The sequence below is a fragment of the Schistocerca americana genome, chromosome 2, assembly GCF_021461395.2.
Source record: "Schistocerca americana isolate TAMUIC-IGC-003095 chromosome 2, iqSchAmer2.1, whole genome shotgun sequence".
Taxonomy (NCBI): domain Eukaryota; kingdom Metazoa; phylum Arthropoda; class Insecta; order Orthoptera; family Acrididae; genus Schistocerca; species Schistocerca americana.
In genome coordinates this window covers 489,716,357-489,736,341 of record NC_060120.1, presented here as the reverse complement: position 1 = coordinate 489,736,341, position 19,985 = coordinate 489,716,357, and the positions used below count along the sequence as shown (strand labels likewise).

The window sequence follows — 19,985 nt, the reverse complement described above, 5'->3', positions numbered from 1 at the left end:
TTCGGTAAGTCACCTCATCTTTGTTTTTATATATGAATAAATAATATAATAGAATTGTACACTGACTGTTGGCAGCTTGGAGTAACAACTGTAATCAACAGATGTGCATTCAACCTGTCAGTTGTGTGAAGGAAGTATTGAGTAGTGGGCATGGAGTCACAGTGTGTCAATGTTGTCATTAATTACAATGTAGCAACATCTCTAAATTAGGTGCTCAAGACATGCTCCAGACTCTTTGGAAGAAGAGAAAAGTGTGTGCAAAGTTTATCCCACACACCTTGACTCGTGAACAAAAATGATGATGCATGGAATCCTGCTATGACTTGATTGAAATGTAAAACATGGGCAATTCTTTTCTGGAAAAAAATCGTAACTAGTGATGAAACTTGGTGTTACCAATACAGACCTACCATAAAATGGCAGTGTGGAAATCCATGTGAAAAGTCAACACCTTGGTGACTTAACAGACATTCAAACCAGTGTGAAACGCAAGTCAAACAGCATCCCAAAAAAGGTCTTTTCTGACAGTTTCACATGGTTGTATGAAAATTACGTGTTTTGTACTCAGTGGACAGAAACAGTGTAAAGCACATGAAGCGTTAAAATCACCATCTTAGGTTTTTCTTATTTCTCATCAATCCAGTCTTGAAATTTTTGGACTGAGAGGATATGAATAATTTTCATTAAACCTTAACATAATTTTCCTTCAGCTGTAAACTTTTTCTGTAATACTTACGCTACAATAACATGGCATTTGGACATGTTTTTTGAAAACTTCCTTCATGTATGGTACAGTCACAAATACACACATAAAAAGCATGAAAGGGTGCATAGGCATTGACTAAAGTTGAGCGTAGGAATGACCACAAATCTGAATAATGGCTGCCAGATGACAAGAGTTATTGCTTTGTTGACTGAAATATGTACAGATTTTCTTCCAATCTAGGAAGCATTTTGGCTTCTGCAGACGTATTGGCAAATTTTACCATAAGGGAAATTCCATTCAGAAACTTATTAGATTCACAGAGTCAGCCCAGTACAGCCAATAGATAACACAAAACAGAACACAAAAATTTACATTCCTAGCTTTCGGAACTTTGTTCCTCCATCAGGGAGGAGAGAGGGGGAAAAAAAAGGGAAGAAGGGAAAGTGGATTCAGTTACTCACAACCCAGGTTATGAAGCAACAGGGAAAGGTAAACAGGGAGGGTAGCAAGGATGAAGGCATGGTTGTCAGAGGGAAGCCAAAGATATTATACTGTGAAACACTGTGCCAGCTTCAAACCAAAGAGAATGCATACAGAAGTAATGAGGTATATAGTATAAAGATAAACACAACTATGTAGGATGAAAAGATGCGTGAATGGCTAAAGAGGAGAGTGAAAAAGAAAAATACTGAAGAGTAAATGGGAGTGAGATTGGTTAACGTAGGTTCAGGGGGATGGCGGGATGAAAGGATGTGTTGGAGTGCAAGTTCCCATCTGCGCAGTTCCGAGGGACTGGTGTTGGGTGGGAGAAGCCAAACGGCACGTACGTTGTAGCAGGTTCCTAGGTCCCTAGATTTATGCTGGACGGCATGCTCTGCCTTGAATTGTGTATGTTTTACCAGTAGTGGGGATGGGGTAGGTGGTTGTGGGGGGGATGCATGGGGCAGGTTTTGCAGCAGGGTCGGTTACAGGGGTAGGAACCGCTGAGTAGAGAAGGTGGTCTGGGAATATTGTAGTATTTGACAAGGGTGTTACGGGGGCGGCGGAAGGCAACTCTGAGTGGTGTGGGGAGAATATTGTCAAGGGATGATCTCATTTCAGGGCTTGACTTGAGAAAGTCATATCCCTGGCAGAGTAATTTGTTGATGTATTCGAGGCCAGGATAATATTGGGTGACAAGGGGGATGCTTCTGTGTGGTCTGGGGGTAGGAGCATTGTTGTTGGACGGGGAGGAATGTATTGCTCGGGAGATCTGTTTGTGGACAAGGTCTGCAGGATATTGCGGGAGAGGAAAGCACTGGTCGGGTTATTGGTGTAATTGTTGAGGGATTCGTCACTGGAGCAGATACGTTTGCCACGAACACCTAGGCTGTAGGGAATGGAGCGTTTGATGTGGAATGGATGGCAGCTATCAAAGTGAAGGTACTGTTGTTTGTTTGTGGGTTTGATGTGGACAGAGATGTGGATGTGAGCTTCAACAAGATGAAGGCCAACATCCAGGAAATACTAAACCCAGTGTTGAACCCTGTCTAGAATAGTTCCGACCACCTTCCCAAAGGGATCCTCCTCCTCTTCCCCAAAACCATCTCTTGCAGACATTTCAGGAATTCCTCACGTCCAGTGTTGCCTCCCAGTCCTTCTTGAAGAACATCCCGACCACCCCCAACATCACCCCAGCTGAATCCCGTGCCATTAAGGAGCTGAAAACAGACCGCTCTATTGTCATTCTCCCAACGGATAAAGGCTCCACAACTGTGGTACTTGACCGTGTGGAGTATGTGGCAGAAGGACTGTGTCAACTTTCTGACACCTCAACCTATGATGCTGTTACCCAGAATCCCATTCCCTCCATCCAGACTGAGCTGTAGAAAGTCCTAAAAATCCGAGGTCCTTCACAAGGCCTCACAACAGCTTCCATAGACCTACTCATTCCACCTGAGACACGTATCCCTACCTTCTACCTATTAACCAAAATCCACAAAGAGAACCATTCTACCATTCTGGCCATCCAATTGTGGCAGGCTTCAGGGCCCCAACAGAACGTATCTCAACTCTGGTAGACCAACATCTCCAATCTATCACCTGCAGACTCCCATCCTACATCAAAGACACAAACCACTTCCTAGAACGCCTCAAACACATTCCCACTCCCCTCCCGACTGAAACCTTTCTTGTCACCATAGACACTACATCCCTTTACACAAACATCCCACATACCCATGCTCTCTCTACCCTTGAACACTACCTCTCCCAACGCCCGCCCAAAGACCTTCCAAAAACCTCGTTCCTTATCACACTTACCAACTTCATTGTTGTTGTTGTTGTGGTCTTCAGTCCTGAGACTGGTTTGATGCAGCTCTCCATGCTACTCTATCCTGTGCAAGCTTTTTCATCTCCCAGTACCTACTGCAACCTACATCCTTCTGAATCTGCTTAGTGTATTCATCTCTTGGTCTCCCTCTACGATTTTTACCCTCCACGCTGCCCTCCAATACTAAATTGGTGATCCCTTGATGCCTCAGAACAAGTCCTACCAACCGATCCCTTCTTCTGGTCAAGTTGTGCCACAAACTTCTCTTCTCCCCAATCCTATTCAATACTTCCTCATTAGTTATGTGATCTACCCATCTAATCTTCAGCATTCTTCTGTAGCACCACATTTCGAAAGCTTCTATTCTCTTCTTGTCCAAACTATTTATCGTCCATGTTTCACTTCCATACATGGCTACACTCCATACGAATACTTTCAGAAATGACTTCCTGACACTTAAATCTATACTGGATGTTAACAAATTTCTCTTCTTCAGAAACGCTTTCCTTGCCATTGCCAGCCTACATTTTATATCCTCTCTACTTCGACCATCATCAGTTATTTTGCTCCCCAAATAGCAAAACTCCTTTACTACTTTAAGTGCCTCATTTCCTAATCTAATTCCCTCAGCATCACCCGACTTAATTAGACTACATTCCATTATCCTTGTTTTGCTTTTGCTGATGTTCATCTTATATCCTCCTTTCAAGACACTGTCCATTCCATTCAACTGCTCTTCCAAGTCCTTTGCTGTCTCTGACAGAATTACAATGTCATCGGCGAACCTCAAAGTTTTTATTTCTTCTCCATGAATTTTAATACCTACTCCAAATTTTTCTTTTGTTTCCTTTACTGCTTGCTCAATATACAGATTGAACAACATCGGGGAGAGGCTACAACCCTGTCTTACTCCCTTCCCAACCACTGCTTCCCTTTCATGTCCCTCGACTCTTATAACTGCCATCTGGTTTCTGTACAAATTGTAAATAGCCTTTCGCTCCCTGTATTTTACCCCTGCCACCTTTAGAATTTGAAAGAGAGTATTCCAGTCAACATTGTCAAAAGCTTTCTCTAAGTCTACAAATGCTAGAAACGTAGGTTTGCCTTTCCTTAATCTTTCTTCTAAGATAAGTCGTAAGGTCAGTATTGCCTCACGTGTTCCAGTGTTTCTACGGAATCCAAACTGATCTTCCCCGAGGTTGGCTTCTACTAGTTTTTCCATTCGTCTGTAAAGAATTCGTGTTAGTATTTTGCAGCTGTGACTTATTAAGCTGATAGTTCGGTAATTTTCACATCTGTCAACACCTGATTTCTTTGGGATTGGAATTATTATATTCTTCTTGAAGTCTGAGGGTATTTCGCCTGTTTCATACATCTTGCTCACCAGATGGTAGAGTTTTGTCAGGACTGGCTCTCCCACGGCCGTCAGTAGTTCCAATGGAATATTGTCTACTCCGGGGGCCTTGTTTCGACTCAGGTCGTTCAGTGCTCTGTCAAACTCTTCACGCAGTATCATATCTCCCATTTCATCTTCATCTACATCCTCTTCCATTTCCATAATATTGTCCTCAAGTACATCGCCCTTGTATAGACCCTCTATATACTCCTTCCACCTTTCTGCTTTCCCTTCTTTGCTTAGAACTGGGTTTCCATCTGAGGTCTTGATATTCATACAAGTCGTTCTCTTATCTCCAAAGGTCTCTTTAATTTTCCTGTAGGCGGTATCTATCTTACCCCTAGTGAGATAGGCCTCTACACCCTTACATTTGTCCTCTAGCCATCCCTGCTTAGGCATTTTGCACTTCCTGTCGATCTCATTTTTGAGACGTTTGTATTCCTTTTTGCCTGTTTCACTTACTGCATTTTTATATTTTCTCCTTTCATCAATTAAATTCAATATTTCTTCTGTTACCCAAGGATTTCTACTAGCCCTCGTCTTTTTACCTACTTGATCCTCTGCTGCCTTCACTACTTCATCCCTCAAAGCTACCCATTCTTCTTCTACTGTATTTATTTCCCCCATTCTTCTCAATTGCTCCCGTATGCTCTCCCTGAATCTCTGTACAACCTCTGGTTCTTTTAGTTTATCCAGGTCCCATCTCCTTAAATTCCCACCTTTTTGCAGTTTCTTCAGTTTTAATCTACAGGTCATAACCAATAGATTGTGGTCAGAGTCCACATCTGCCCCTGGAAATGTCTTACAATTTAAAACCTGGTTCCTAAATCTCTGTCTTACCATTATATAATCTATCTGATACCTTTTAGTATCGCCAGGGTTCTTCCATGTATACAACCTTCTTTCATGATTCTTAAACCAAGTGTTAGTTATGATTATGTTGTGCTCTGTGCAAAATTCGACCAGGCGGCTTCCTCTTTCATTTCTGTCCCCCAATCCATATTCACCTACTATGTTTCCTTCTCTCCCTTTTCCTACACTCGAATTCCAGTCACCCATGACTATTAAATTTTCGTCTCCCTTCACAGTCTGAATAATTTCTTTTATTTCATCATACATTTCTTCAATTTCTTCGTCATCTGCAGAGCTAGTTGGCATATAAACTTGTACTAATGTAGTAGGCGTGGGCTTCGTATCTATCTTGGCCACAATAATGCGTTCACTATGCTGTTTGTAGTAGCTTACCCTCATTCCTATTTTCCTATTCATTATTAAACCTACTCCTGCATTACCCCTATTTGATTTTGTGTTTATAACCCTGTAGTCACCTGACCAGAAGTCTTGTTCCACCTGCCACCGAACTTCACTAATTCCCACTATATCTAACTTCAACCTATCCATTTCCCTTTTTAAATTTTCTAACCTACCTGCCCGATTAAGGGATCTGACATTCCACGCTCCGATCCGTAGAACGCCAGTTTTCTTTCTCCTGATAACGACATCCTCTTGAGTAGTCCCCGCCCGGAGATCCAAATGGGGGACTATTTTACCTCCGGAATATTTTACCCAAGAGGACGCCATCATCATGTAATCATACAGTAAAGCTGCATGCCCTCGGGAAAAATTACGGCTGTAGTTTCCCCTTGCTTTCAGCCGTTCGCAGTACCAGCACAGCAAGGCCGTTTTGGTTATTATTACAAAGCCAGATCAGTCGATCATCCAGACTGTTGCCCTTGCAACTACTGAAAAGGCTGCTGCCCCTCTTCAGGAACCACACGTTTGTCTGGCCTCTCAACAGATACCCCTCCGTTGTGGTTGCACCTACGGTACGGCTATCTGTATCGCTGAGGCACGCAAGCCTCCCCACCAACGGCAAGGTCCATGGTTCATGGGGGGGAACTTCATTCTCACCCAAAATTACTTCACTTTTGAAGGCCAGACCTACAAACAAATCAGGGGAATGGCCATGGGAACCAGGATGGCTCCATCCTATGCCACCCTCTTCGTGGGCCGCATGGAGGAGGCTTTCCTGAAGACCGAACAGCTGCTTCCCCTGGCCTGGTATAGGTTTATAGATGACATCTTTGTGGTCTGGACTCATGGTGAAGAAACACTCCTTAATTTCCTCCATAACCTCAACTCCTTTTCGAGTCTGAATTTCACCTGATCCTTCTCCAAAACCCAAGCTACCTTTCTGGATGTTGACCTTCATCTTGTTGAAGCTCACATCCACACCTCTGTTTACATCAAACCCACAAACAAACAACAATACCTTTACTTTGATAGCTGCCATCCATTCCACATCAAACGCTCCCTTCCCTACAGCCTAGGTGTTCGTGGCAAGCGTATCTGCTCCTGTGACGAATCCCTCAACAATTACACCAATAACCTGACCAGTGCTTTCCTCTCCCGCAACTATCCTGCAGACCTTGTCCACAAACAGATCTCCCGAGCAATACATTCCTCCCCGTCCAACAACAATGTTCCTACCCCCAGACCACACAGAAGCATCCCCTTTGTCACCCAATATTATCCTGGCCTCGAATACATCAACAAATTACCCCGCCAGGGATGTGATTTTCTCAAGTCAAGCCCTGAAATGAGATCATCCCTTGACAATATTCTCCCCACACCACCCAGAGTTGTCTTCCGCCGCCCCCGTAACACCCTTGTCAAATACTACAATATTCCCAGACCACCTTCTCTACTCAGCGGTTCCTACCCCTGTAACCGACTCTGCTGCAAAACCTGCCCCATGCATCCCCCCACAACCACCTACCCCATCCCCACTACTGGTAAAACATACACAATTCAAGGCAGGGCCACATGTGAAGCAACACGTCATTTATCAGCTGACGTGCCTGCACTGCACAGCCTTTTACATAGGTATGACGACAACTAAACTGGTTGAGCGCATGAACAGGCACAGACAAACTGTCCGCCTAAGAGATGTCCAATACCCAGTAGCAGAGCATGCCGTCCAGCATAATTCTAGGGACCTAGGAACCTGCTACAACGTACGTGCCATTTGGCTTCTCCCATGCAACACCAGTCCCTCGGAACTGCGGAGATGGGAACTTGCATTCCAACACATCCTTTCATCCCACCATCCCACTGGACTTAACCTACGTTAACCAATCTTACTCCCATTTACTCTTCAGTCTTTTTCTTTTTCCCTCTCCTCTTTAGCCATTCACGCATCTTTTCATCCTACATAGTTGTGTTTATCTTTATACTATATACCTCATTACTTCTGTATGCATTCTCTTTGGTTTGAAGCTGGCACAGTGTTTAACAATATAATATCTTTGGCTTCCCTCTGACAACCATGCCTTCATCCTTGCTACCCTCCCTGTTTACCTTTCCCTGTTGCTTCATAACCTGGGTTGTGAGTAACTGAATCCACTTTCCCTTCTTCCCTTTTTTTTCCCCTCTCTCCTCCCTGATGAAGGAACAAAGTTCCGAAAGCTAGGAATGTAAATTTTTGTGTTATCTATCGGCTGTACTGAGCTGAGGTAAGTACTGGCCAGCCCCTCTATCTCTTTGTTAGTACAAACTGATTGCTCTGTCTTTCTCCTATGTCAACTATTTCCTCTTCACTGCATTGAAGAATTGCCTTGTGTCTCAAAGAGGTAGGGCCACTGTCTGTGTGTTTTTTTTGTGTGTCTCTGTATTTGGGATTGCACATCTTGACTGAATCCAATCTAATCTAATGTAAAGTACTGGCTAGACCGCCTAGAGATCTGTGCAGAGATTGATACCTGCAGTTGTATTTGTAAATATCCACAGTAATAATTACTTTGTGATTAAATGTTACAGGACAATGTCATTATTGGGACTTCTTTCTTTCTTTCGCATCTGTCCTCTTTTTTAAAATAAAACGGAAAAGGAAAAAATTACATAACCATTGTAATGACCATTAGTCTTTAACTCGTTATTATTACCCATTTGGGACTGAATTCCAAAATATTTGTTTGAATTCAGTGTACTGTGTAATAAGTTTGTTCCTTGTCATGGTAGTTTGTTAATGTAAGTTTTGCAGCTACCAGACTTGGTTTGGTAGCTTTACTGAGAGAACACACACCATTACTAAATATTTGGACCATGTGCCTAATATAAACACATCTCTCTTATACTTTGCAAATGTCAGTTTCTTAATTATGAAATGGAATATGTCACGTTGAAAGAATAACAATACAGATTAATATCTCATTATTTTATTTAATCATTCGGTATATAACACACTTCCCTAAAAGTGCCTAAACTCCTCTATTCTTGAGTCAGCGTTTTAATTCATTTCACACTCGTACTGAAGTAACATTTGCCACTTAGCATTTGTACTCTAAGTTAACGGGTAATCACTGATCATAAAAGCCTTTTCATATGTGTTCAAATAGCAATATATTCAGATAATGAAGCTACTAATGAACAACCACAATGCAGTTTCATCCACAACTTTCTTTAAATAATTCTGCACACCTTTTCATGAATAAACCAAATTATAAATCACTTTTACCTTACAATGTGCCATAACACTTTCAATTATTAATTGTACTCTTTAGTAAGCACATCATATTGTTTATGCGTGATACAGCTGAGCACAACTGCTTGATACATAACCTGCATGAATCTGTGCACTCTAACTTACGACTTGTCCAGTAGCGCTAGAGCATTTTTCATCCTAAAAATAGCAAAATGATGCCCAACCCGTGAAAAGAAGTGCTCAGCTTCAATAATTCCAGAAGCTAGCAATGAGTGAGGAGTACAGTATCAGTGTCATAACACCAAATATTGCAGTACTCCATATATGTGGAGAAGGCAGAGGCATTTTCGTCTTCTGCAAGAGGTTAAGATGATGACATGGTGATCATCTTGGTTTTCTGCAAAGAAGAAGACTTTTCTAGGTCACTTCATCCATCAGAGCCTTTCCTTTGAGTTTGTGTATCAACATTTCTTTTGATTATATTTACAAGCAAACAATACAATCCAGCTTATGTTTACAAATGTAGCATGTTAACGTGACAGAACATTGTGTTCAGTAACATACATTTTACAAACAAACTATGAATATCAACGATATGACAACAGTTGTTACATGACCCCATTTAATGTCCCAATGTTGCAGAAAATTCCACAAAATCCATCTTGGTAATTGTGAGAGAAAGCTGTAACTTGAGGAACATACCAAGTATAGGACAAACTATATCGTAGCAAGCCCTTGCTGTACTGTTTAGTTTGACAAAATCCATGCCTAAGGAGTTGGAGGCAACACATTCTAAACAGGCCATCGTGATGCATCACACACACACAGGGTGTAAATTTTCGAGGGGGACATCTGTGGTGCTAAAATTAGCTCTTCACCCCTGCCCAGTTTTTTATGTAGAATCTGATTCTGCAATAAGAAATGGGGGTTCCCCTTTGAAATTTTATAGTTGCCTCCCGGCCCAACCCCAGGTGGCTGGGGTGGCAGACTAATTTTTTGGCACCAGCAGATGTCCCCCTTGAAAATAATCGACTTAGGAATGAGATTTTCACTCTGCAGCGGAGTGTGCGCTGATATGAAAAATCCTGGCAGATTAAAACAGTGTGCCCGACCGAGACTCGAACTCGGGACCTTTGCATTTCGCGGGCAAGTGCTCTACCATCTGAGCTACCGAAGCACGACTCATGCCTGGTCCTCACAGCTTTACTTCTGCCAGTATCTCGTCTCCTACCTTCCAAACTTTACAGAAGCTCTCCTGCGAACCTTGCAGAACTAGCACTCCTGAAAGAAAGGATACTGCGGAGACATGGCTTAGCCACAGCCTGGGGGATGTTTCCAGAATGAGATTTTCACTCTGCAGCGGAGTGTGCGCTGATATGAAACTTCCTGGCAGATTAAAACTGTGTGCAGGAGAGCTTCTGTAAAGTTTGGAAGGTAGGAGACGAGATACTGGCAGAAGTAAAGCTGTGAGGACCGGGCGTGAGTCGTCCTTCGGTAGCTCAGATGGTAGAGCACTTGCCCGCGAAAGGCAAAGGTCCCGAGTTCGAGTCTCGGTCGGGCACACAGTTTTAATCTGCCAGGAAGTTTCATATCAGCGCACACTCCACTGCAGAGTGAAAATCTCATTCTGGAAACATCCCCCAGGCTGTGGCTAAGCCATGTCTCCGCAGTATCCTTTCTTTCAGGAGTGCTAGTTCTGCAAGGTTCGCAGGAGAGCTTCTGTAAAGTTTGGAAGGTAGGAGACGAGATACTGGCAGAAGTAAAGCTGTGAGGACCGGGCGTGAGTCGTGCTTCGGTAGCTCAGATGGTAGAGCACTTGCCCGCGAAAGGCAAAGGTCCCGAGTTCGAGTCTCGGTCGGGCACACAGTTTTAATCTGCCAGGAAGTTTCAATCGACTTAGGATTCTACACATTTTTTTCGTATGAAGCTTATTTTTCAAGTTATTCTGGTTTGTAAATTTAAGATTTATACCCTGTGAATATATTGTCAAACAATATATCAAAGTATTATTTGTTATTCATAAACAACACTTCAATAGAAATTTTTCCCCGTCTGGGGACTGGGTGTTTGTGTGGTCATCATTATCATCATCATCATCATCATTTGTGACAGTGGCTAGATTGGATTGTGTAAAAATTGGGAATTTGTACGGTCACTAAATACAACGCAGTTGAACGCCTCACAAACCAATCATCATTATCATGTCATGTTGTCTTGCCAACTCAGAGGCAACAAATTATTATTGCTTTTTCATAAACATTCTCCTTTCTTTAGTTTTTGGATGTTTGGTTTTTTGACTTGAACGATCAAAATGCACAGTATATAGTGGGCCTTCATTTTGTTGAAAGTAACAGGATACCAAGTGTCCTCCACTTTCTTTGTTGTCTCTTATTTGATGTAGAATGAGATTTGTTTTTGTAACAAGTATTTCCAAAAATTTGTCAGCGAACATAATAGAAAGTAATTCTAATAATCCTTGATGTTCATGTAAATGGTTTGAAGCAGAGATACATGTGATTTAGGTATTGCATTTTCGTCTTCACTATCATAATCTACAATTGAACATTTTGCACAATTTCTCATTTATACAGTCACATCGCTAATCACAGAATTTTTTCTATCACTACTTCCATGCAAACACCCCTCTCTTGACGTTACGTAAAAATTTATTAAATTTTTCTTCAAAAATAAAGGTATAAAATCACTAGCACACTTGCTTTGTAATGTACATTTAACAAATTGTGACCAGTTGTCGCTTCATAATGTTGTTGGTGGTGGTGGTGGTGGTGGTGGTGGTGGCCTTCAGTCCTGAGACTGGTTTGATGCAGCTCTCCATGCTACTCTATCCTGTGCAAGCTTCATCATCTCCCAGTACCTACTGCAACCTACATCCTTCTGAATCTGCTTAGTGTATTCATCTCTTGGTCTCCCTCTACAATTTTTACCCTCCACTCTGCCCTCCAGTACTAAACTGGTGATGCCCTAATGCTTCTGAACATGTCCTACCAACTGATCCCTTCTTCTAGTTAAGTTGTGCCACAAACGCCTCTTCTCCCCAATTCTATTCAATACCTCCTCATTAGTTATGTGATCTACCCAGCTGATATTCAGCATTCTTCTGTAGCAGCACATTCCGAAAGCTTCTATTCTCTTCTTTTCCAAACTATGTATTGTCCACGTTTCACTTCCATACATGGCTACACTCCATACAAATACTTTCAGAAACGACTTCCTTACACTTAAATCTATACTCGATGTTAACAAATTTCTCTTCTTCAGAAACACTTTCCTTGCCATTGCCAGTCTACATTTTATATCCTCTCTACTTTGACCAGCATCAGTTATTTTGCTCCCCAAATAGCAAAACTCCTTTACTACTTTAAGCGTCTTATTTCCTAATCAAATTGCCTCAGCATCACCCGACTTAATTTGACTGCATTCCACTATCCTCATTTTGCTTTTGTCGATGTTCATCTTATAGCCTCCTTTCAAGACGCTGTCCATTCCGTTCAACTGCTCTTCCAAGTCCTTTGCTGACTCTGACAGAATTACAATGTCATCGGCGAACCTCAAAGTTTTTATTTTTTCTCCGTGGATTTTAATACTTACTCCAAATTTTTCTTTTGTTTCTTTTACTCCTTGCTTAATATACAGATTGAACAACATCGGGGATAGGCTACAACCCTTTCTCACTCCCTCCCAACCACTGCTTCCCTTTCATGTCCCTCAACTCTTAGAACTGGCATCAGCCTTTCGCTCCCTGTATTTTACCCCTGCTACCTTCAGAATTCGAAAGAGAGTATTCCAGTCAACATTATCAAAAGCTTTCTCTAAGTCTACAAATGCTAGAAATGTAGGTTTGCCTTTCCTTAATCTATTTTCTAAGATAAGTCGTAGGGTCAGTATTGCCTCACGTGTTCCAACATTTCTACAGAATCCAAACTGATCTTCCCCGAGGTTGGCTTCTACCAGTTTTTCCATTCGTCTGTAAATAATTGGCGTTAGTATTTTGCAGCTGTGACTTATTAAACTGATAGTTCGGTAATTTTCACATCTGCCAACACCTGATTTCTTTGGGATTGGTATTATTATATTCTTCTTGAAATCTGTGGGTATTTAACCTCCCTCGTACATCTTGCTCACCAGGTAGAGTTTTGTCAGGACTGGCTCTCTCAAGGCTGTCAGTAATTCTAATGGAATGTTGTCTACTCCTGGGGCCTTGTTTCAACTCAGGTCTTTCAGTGATCTGTCAAACTCTTCACGCAGTATCATATCTCCCATTTTGTCTTCATCTACATCCTCTTCCATTTCCATAATATTGTCCTGAAGTAAATCGCCCTTGTATAGACCCTCTATATACTCCTTCCACCTTTCTGCTCTCCCTTCTTTGCTTAGAACTGGGTTCCCATCTGAGCTCTTGACATTCATACAAGTGGTTCTCTTTTCTCCAAAGGTCTCTTTAATTTTCCTGTAGGCAGCATCTATCTTGCCCCCTAGTGAGATAAGTCTCTACATCCTTACATTTGTCCTTAGCCATCCCTGCTTAGCCATTTTGCACTTCCTGTCGATTTCATTTTTGAGGCGTTTGTATTCCTTTTTGCCTGCTTCATTTACTGCATATTTATATTTTCTCCTTTCACCAATTAAATTCAATATTTCTTCGGTTACACCAGGATTTCTACTAGCCCTTGTCATTTTACCTACTTGATCCTCTGTTGCCTTCATTACTTCATGCCTAAAAGCTACCCATTCTTCTTCTACTGTATTTCTTTCCCCCATTCCTGTCAATTGTTACCTTATGCTATCCCTGAAACTCTGTACAACCTCTGGTTTAGTCAGTTTATCCAGGTCCCATCTCCTTAAATTTCCACCTTTTTGCTGTTTCTTCAGTTTTAATCTACAGTTCATAACCAATAACCAGAGTCCACATCTGCCCCTGGAAATGTCTTACAATTTAAAACCTGGTTCCTAAATCTCTGTCTTACCATCATATAATCTATCTGATACCTTCTAGTATCTCCAGGCTTCTTCCATGTATACAACCTTCTTTCATAATTCTTGAACCAAGTATTAGCTACGATTAAGTTAAGCTCTGTGCCAAATTCTACCAGACGGCTTCCTCTTTCATTTCTCTCCCCCAATCCATATTCACTACGTTTCTTTCTCTCCCTTTTCCTACTATCGAATTCCAATCACCCATGACTATTAAATTTTCGCCTCCCTTAACTATCTGAATAATTTCTTTTATTTCGTCATAAATTTCATCAGTTTCTTCGTCATCTGCAAAGATAGTTGGCATATAAACTTGTACTACTGTAGTAGGCATGGGCTTCGTGTCTATCTTGGCCACAACAATGCATTCACTATGCTGTTTGTAGTAGCTTACCTGCACTCCTATTTTTTATTCATTATTAAACCTACTCCTACATTACCCCTATTTGATTTTGTATTGATAAACCTGTATTCACCTGACCAAAAGTCTTGTTCGTTCTGCCACCGAACTTCACTAATTCCCACTATATGTAACTTTAACCTATCCATTTCCCTTTTTAAATTTTCTGACCTACCTGCCTGATTAAGGGATCTGACATTCCATGCTCCGATCCGTAGAAGGCCAGTTTTCTTTCTCCTGATAATCAGATCCTCTTAAGTAGTCCCCGCCTGGAGATCCGAATGGGGGACTTCGTAAAAACAATAACTAAACCATAATTGTAAGTAACAAGTGTTTCGTTCCCACGCATGACTCGTGATGTTTGTTTGGCCTGCATTTGGTTGCAGAAGTCTGATTTGAGATATTCATGTTATTGTCTAAAATTATCATAAGTCAGACTTGTTGAAGTACAGCAAGGGTTTAAAATGTGATCATGATGTGAATCCTCATTCTTCATTGTCTACAGAATTAAAATTATGAGGTTTAACTTCAACAGACAAAAACTGAGACTAGAAACAAGCCTACCATCAGGTGACTAGAGAATCGAATAGTATAAAGTAGTTTACAGGATTTCAGTATCCTTGGATGTGAATAACGGACTTGCTGAATGCAGGCTTGTAACCGTCCAGCTCTGTGAATTTTGTAAATTGTACTTAGCATAGTCAATAAATATAATGCACGCTTGTGTCATAAGGTGATTATCATCATTTTGTCATCACCAGCTATAATCATACTTATCTCAGTACAATGAGTAACCATGTTAGTATAGAGTCAGTTGCAAAATTTGTTTTGAAAATGAAAACTAAGATCCCCATCTCAACAAAGAAGATACTATATCCAACATTGCTTGTTACAATGCAGTTCGTGAAATTTACCATGACATCTGGATGAAACTATCAATGGAAGGAGAAAAAATAATCACTCGCCATACAGTTGAGATTTGGGATACAGGGCAAGTAGATAGATACATAAACAAGACTGAACTGGTACACTTAATGAAAAGTGTGTAAATGACTGATTCGTTCACAGTTGAGGCTGATTATGTTTATTGTTACATGGCTTTCAACTTTCCTTAAACTATTGCACTCACATGCAAATTTTTCATATTTGCCATACTATTAAATATGTCTCAATTAGTGAACATTAATGTTGGCAGACACTGCTTTATACAAATCTAGGATACAGTTAGCAGCAGAAATTTCTGTTGTTGTAAGTGTAAATACAAAAAATAGTGGCTCTGTAAGATAGACTGAGCTGCCTATTTTCTTGATTGTGCTCTACAGAAACACGTTTATTCTCAGACTAATTTTATATCTCCAAATGATGAATTTCTTGTAATAACTAAAGAAACTGGTACATAATTTGTGTGGTGCTTTTTTGGATGTTAACATGCATGTTTGGATGTTATATGGGCATGTTTGTAAATTGGCTGTTGGAGGTGGTTTTTTTATTGGTAAGACACTCTACTGAATATGGTTTTAGAATTAAGTGATATAATGCATCCAGATTTTTTTCCATGAATGGTTTCTTATAGATTACAGTGTCAATTTGCTCTATTTTCTGACATTTACTCTGTCACTAGATCTCAAAGCTTAGGTGGCAGGCTGCAGATTGGAGGTACAAACACTGTGATGTCTGATCGACTTAGTTTGAAATACTAGTCAGTCTTGAGAGTAATCTTAAAAGACTGAATTAAAAAGACTCAATAAATGCTCACTGTATGTTCAGCACTAGTAGTTTAGGCATTGCTTGCATAAATAAGTGAGAGAGATTTTGCATGGTATTAACAAGAGTTTGAGAAACTACAATGTCTCACAACACAGGAGAACTATTGACCAACAAATATACATGCAAATGAGAAGTTGAACTGTGTAGCTCCAGTGTTAATTCCTAGCACTACTTTCATTAGAGCACACGTTTATTGCACATTGAGCCACTCTCCACCTCCCAACCACTATAATGTGGAGTTTTCAGGTGAGAATAGTTGTCTGTCTGTATTTGTTTGCTTCCTTCCATCCATCCTTCCTTCTTTCTTTCTTTATTTTTCTTCTTCTTCTTCTTCTTTTTAAATGAAGAACAAAACTTTTATTTATGACACCACGTTTATATGAGTAACGGGAGCAAGGCTTCCTCTATGTATTGAGTAGTGGTGAGATGATGTCTTCTCTTTGCAGTGTCAAAATGCCTTCCTGCTCATTGCGCACTTACCTCAGTATCAGCTAAAGAAAAAAAGGCGCTGGAAAAAATTTCGAAGTTTGGCTTCTTGCATCTCCTGAACTAATGCTGTGACGAACGTGAAACTTGGCATGTAGTAACCTAACAACACAAGGTTCTTAAATATAAAGTTTCATTTCCATAGCACTTTCCAGTACTGAATGAATTAAGCGCAAAATTGAAGATTTTGTAAAAATATAAAAAATGCGGTATTTTCATTCTGATTTTGCTAAAAACCTTTTCTCTGTAAAACATACCAAGCTGTATAACTGGAATGAAAATTGAGTGCAAAAATCTGGCCCAAAAACATTCGCATATCTAGTAAAGTGAATGCATGATGAAAATGAAATTTAGAGTGCAATAGATTGACAGCACAATAAAGTATAACAATTTTTATTCCCCTACTATTTTCCAATAATCTACAAATTACTTGAAAAGATGTTGATTTTTATGAAAAAATGAAAGCAGGGTATATTTGATACTTCTTTTACAAATACCATTTTCTGTTAATGCTTCAAAGCCCATATCATTCGAACAACAAATTTTAAGCTCCCCACCCAACACAGAACAATGAGTTTAATTTCAGCAAAGTAGCAAGGAAAATTGCACTGAGAACAGAGTTTCAACTTTGGCATGTTGTTTCTCATTATCAAAGGCATTTAAATCGGTTATGGGAAACAGGTTTCGTACAAGTAGACCGAATGTGATCCATATTTGTACTACTAAGGATAAAAGAATATAACTGTCCACGATACGTGTTAATAATTTAAATGTATCGTACATAGATTAATATATGGGTTTTGTTACACTGGTGCAATGTACTCGGCGTAATTTCATTTGCCACAGTACAGATATTGCGCCATCTCAATCACGAAATCTGTTTATTTGCCAGTAACCTGCTACATATGAAGTAGTCAGGCTTCGTTTGAATAATTTTGCACTGTTGCATCTATTTCTGATCCTTTTTTCCAACCCGGGCTTTGGTCCGGCACTGGGGAAGTTAAAAAAAGATTTATAATTTTTTTTACATTTTTGCCTTTCTTTTAGTAATTCATTCAGAAGTGTCAATAAATTTTCTCAGATTTAGTTCCCAGTGATTAGTAATGCTTCTTTGTATGATAAGTCTCAAAGCAGGGCACAGCACATAATAGAGCATTGCAAGTTTTGCATTGGTACCTAGTTTCCTGGCACACTTTCTGTTTCATACAAACCATGCATCTGCACATTAGCGTACTTTTCTTCAAATGTTCATTCATGATATCAGCCAGAAAATGTCTAACTGTGAATTGCAGAGGATTCTTGTCATCGTAGCGCCTTCCCCTACCAGCTTTTTTCCATTCTGTAGCATGTTTTACTATAATCTGCTTTACAAGAGAAAGGTGAAACTCTGCGAGTGTCATTTCTTGCCCTGTTACTGACCGGTGGAGAGCAGGAGCATTTACAATGCACAAATCCATAATGTGAAAAAAATATTTCTTGTTCCATTTGACAGCCTTACATACTGATCCCTCTGAGCTCAGTGACACGTCACAACGGTCATACTCGAATTGTAATCTACAATACATTTCTATCTATCTTCTCCGTTTCAACCATTTGCATTGTGTGACTTTTGGTCAACAGGCACACGTCTCTCTTATCGCACCACTTGATAGCAAGGACCTTGTCAGAGGACTTAAACTCAGTTTCTCTTCATTTTAATTTCTTCTGTAGTTTTGGGATGTTGCGCCTATTCTTACGAACAATGCCACATGCAGCTGTTTCATGGTTGTGAAGCCAGAGGAACAGGTCTGGGCTGAAGTACCAATTGTCAACATATAGAATATGACCCTGTTCCAAATATGGTCCCATAAGAGTTGCCACTACGTCACCACTTTTTCCCAAATTGTGGAACCCAATTTCTGTTGTTGTGCCTGTATATGCAATAAAATCCAAAATATACCCACTCTGACAGTCACACAGTACAAAAGTTTTTATTCCAAATCTACTTCACTTGGTTGGAATAAATTGCTTATAAGGTAATCATCCTTTGAACAGCAAGAGACTTTCATCTATGCAAAGCTTGTAATGTGGGCGAAATGAATTAGGAAACATCTTATGGACTTTGTCAACAATCGTCCAAATTTTAAATATACTGTTGCCTCCAGTACTCGTAGAGTTATCACTGAAGTGTAACATTCTCAGAAGTAGACAAAAACAGTCTTGGGACATAATTTTGCTGAAAACTAGTATGTTCAGAAGTGTATCTCTGGACCAATAATCACTTAATTTTAACTTGCCCCATTAGAAGGCAAATAGCAACAAGACAATACATTCCCTCAAATTCAGAGTCTTTCCTCTTCGGCAGTCGAGAATTCACAGATTCTGTAGTATTTTCTCCGATGTAAACGAAAAAATGATTTGTTTCGTCTGCAATAAATTGCAACAGTTCTTGAGACATAAATATCACAAAAAATGAAAGAATTCTCGGGTCAGTATCTAATTGACATTTGTGTCCCGAACTTGAGTAATTGAAATAATGGTTTTAACAGCTGGAAATCAGCCTCTTTCTGGTCAAATGTGTCACTTAAGTGCGCGTTTTCCGAACTGCTGACTGTAATTCTTGCTTTCTCCTCTAATGTAAAGGGCTGAGGACTATAGCTTCAACAGTCTGTTGAAGACCCATCACTGCTAGCGACGTCAGATGATTCACACTCACTGTTGCTCTTAGTGAGCATATTCAGGATTTCTTTATCTGTGCAACCACGGCGGCGTGACATTTCTCATGTAGAAAACTGACAAAAACACTGAAATCGAAGTCGAATTCTGCAAAAAGAGGGAACACAGCAACAAACATATGCACTCTTGAACTGTACGGTCGGACCACTGAACAGCTACAGAAGAGCAGGGCGGAAAGATAGCTCTCCGTGTTAGCACATCTGTAGTGCTCAGGTAGCTGTGACTCAGCGCACCTAAACTCTTCCCTAGTGGCGGAAAGGCCAGTGGCGCGGTATGTGTCAACACGTCCTTAGCGCTGTAGGGAAGACCCAAGGGCCACTTGTACATGTCAGGCACGCCAGGGGAATGGTGAGGGATGAAGAGTTAACGCGTCCCTACAGCAGTCAAAGGGTCAACTAACATAACACTAAAATTAAGTTTTTGAAACGAGCCACAAGTTGTTCTTTGTATTTTTTATTTACCAGTTTCACTCTTCAAATGATCAAGAGCATCATCAGAATATGCAGTTTAAAGTTGGCTGACAGCATTGAAGATTGCATTTAAAGTTGTCTAACAGCTCTAGAGATTAAACTGGCTGTACTACAGCACTTAAACTTATGTTTAAAGTGCAGTAGTAAATGATGACATTGACAAAGCCAAATATGAAATGTCATCATGTACTGCTGTACTTTACATGTCAGTTTAAGTACTGTATTACAGCCAGTTTAATGACTGTCCACAGTCACACTC

The 19,985-nt window shown here is 40.5% G+C and overlaps 1 protein-coding gene across 4 annotated transcripts in view; it reads left to right on the top strand.

Moving 5' to 3' along the window:
* Positions 1-19,985, top strand: part of LOC124594801 (phosphatidylserine synthase) — a 155,024-nt gene that overhangs the window by 119,731 nt on the left and 15,308 nt on the right. The gene's annotated exons all lie outside the window — the stretch shown is intronic.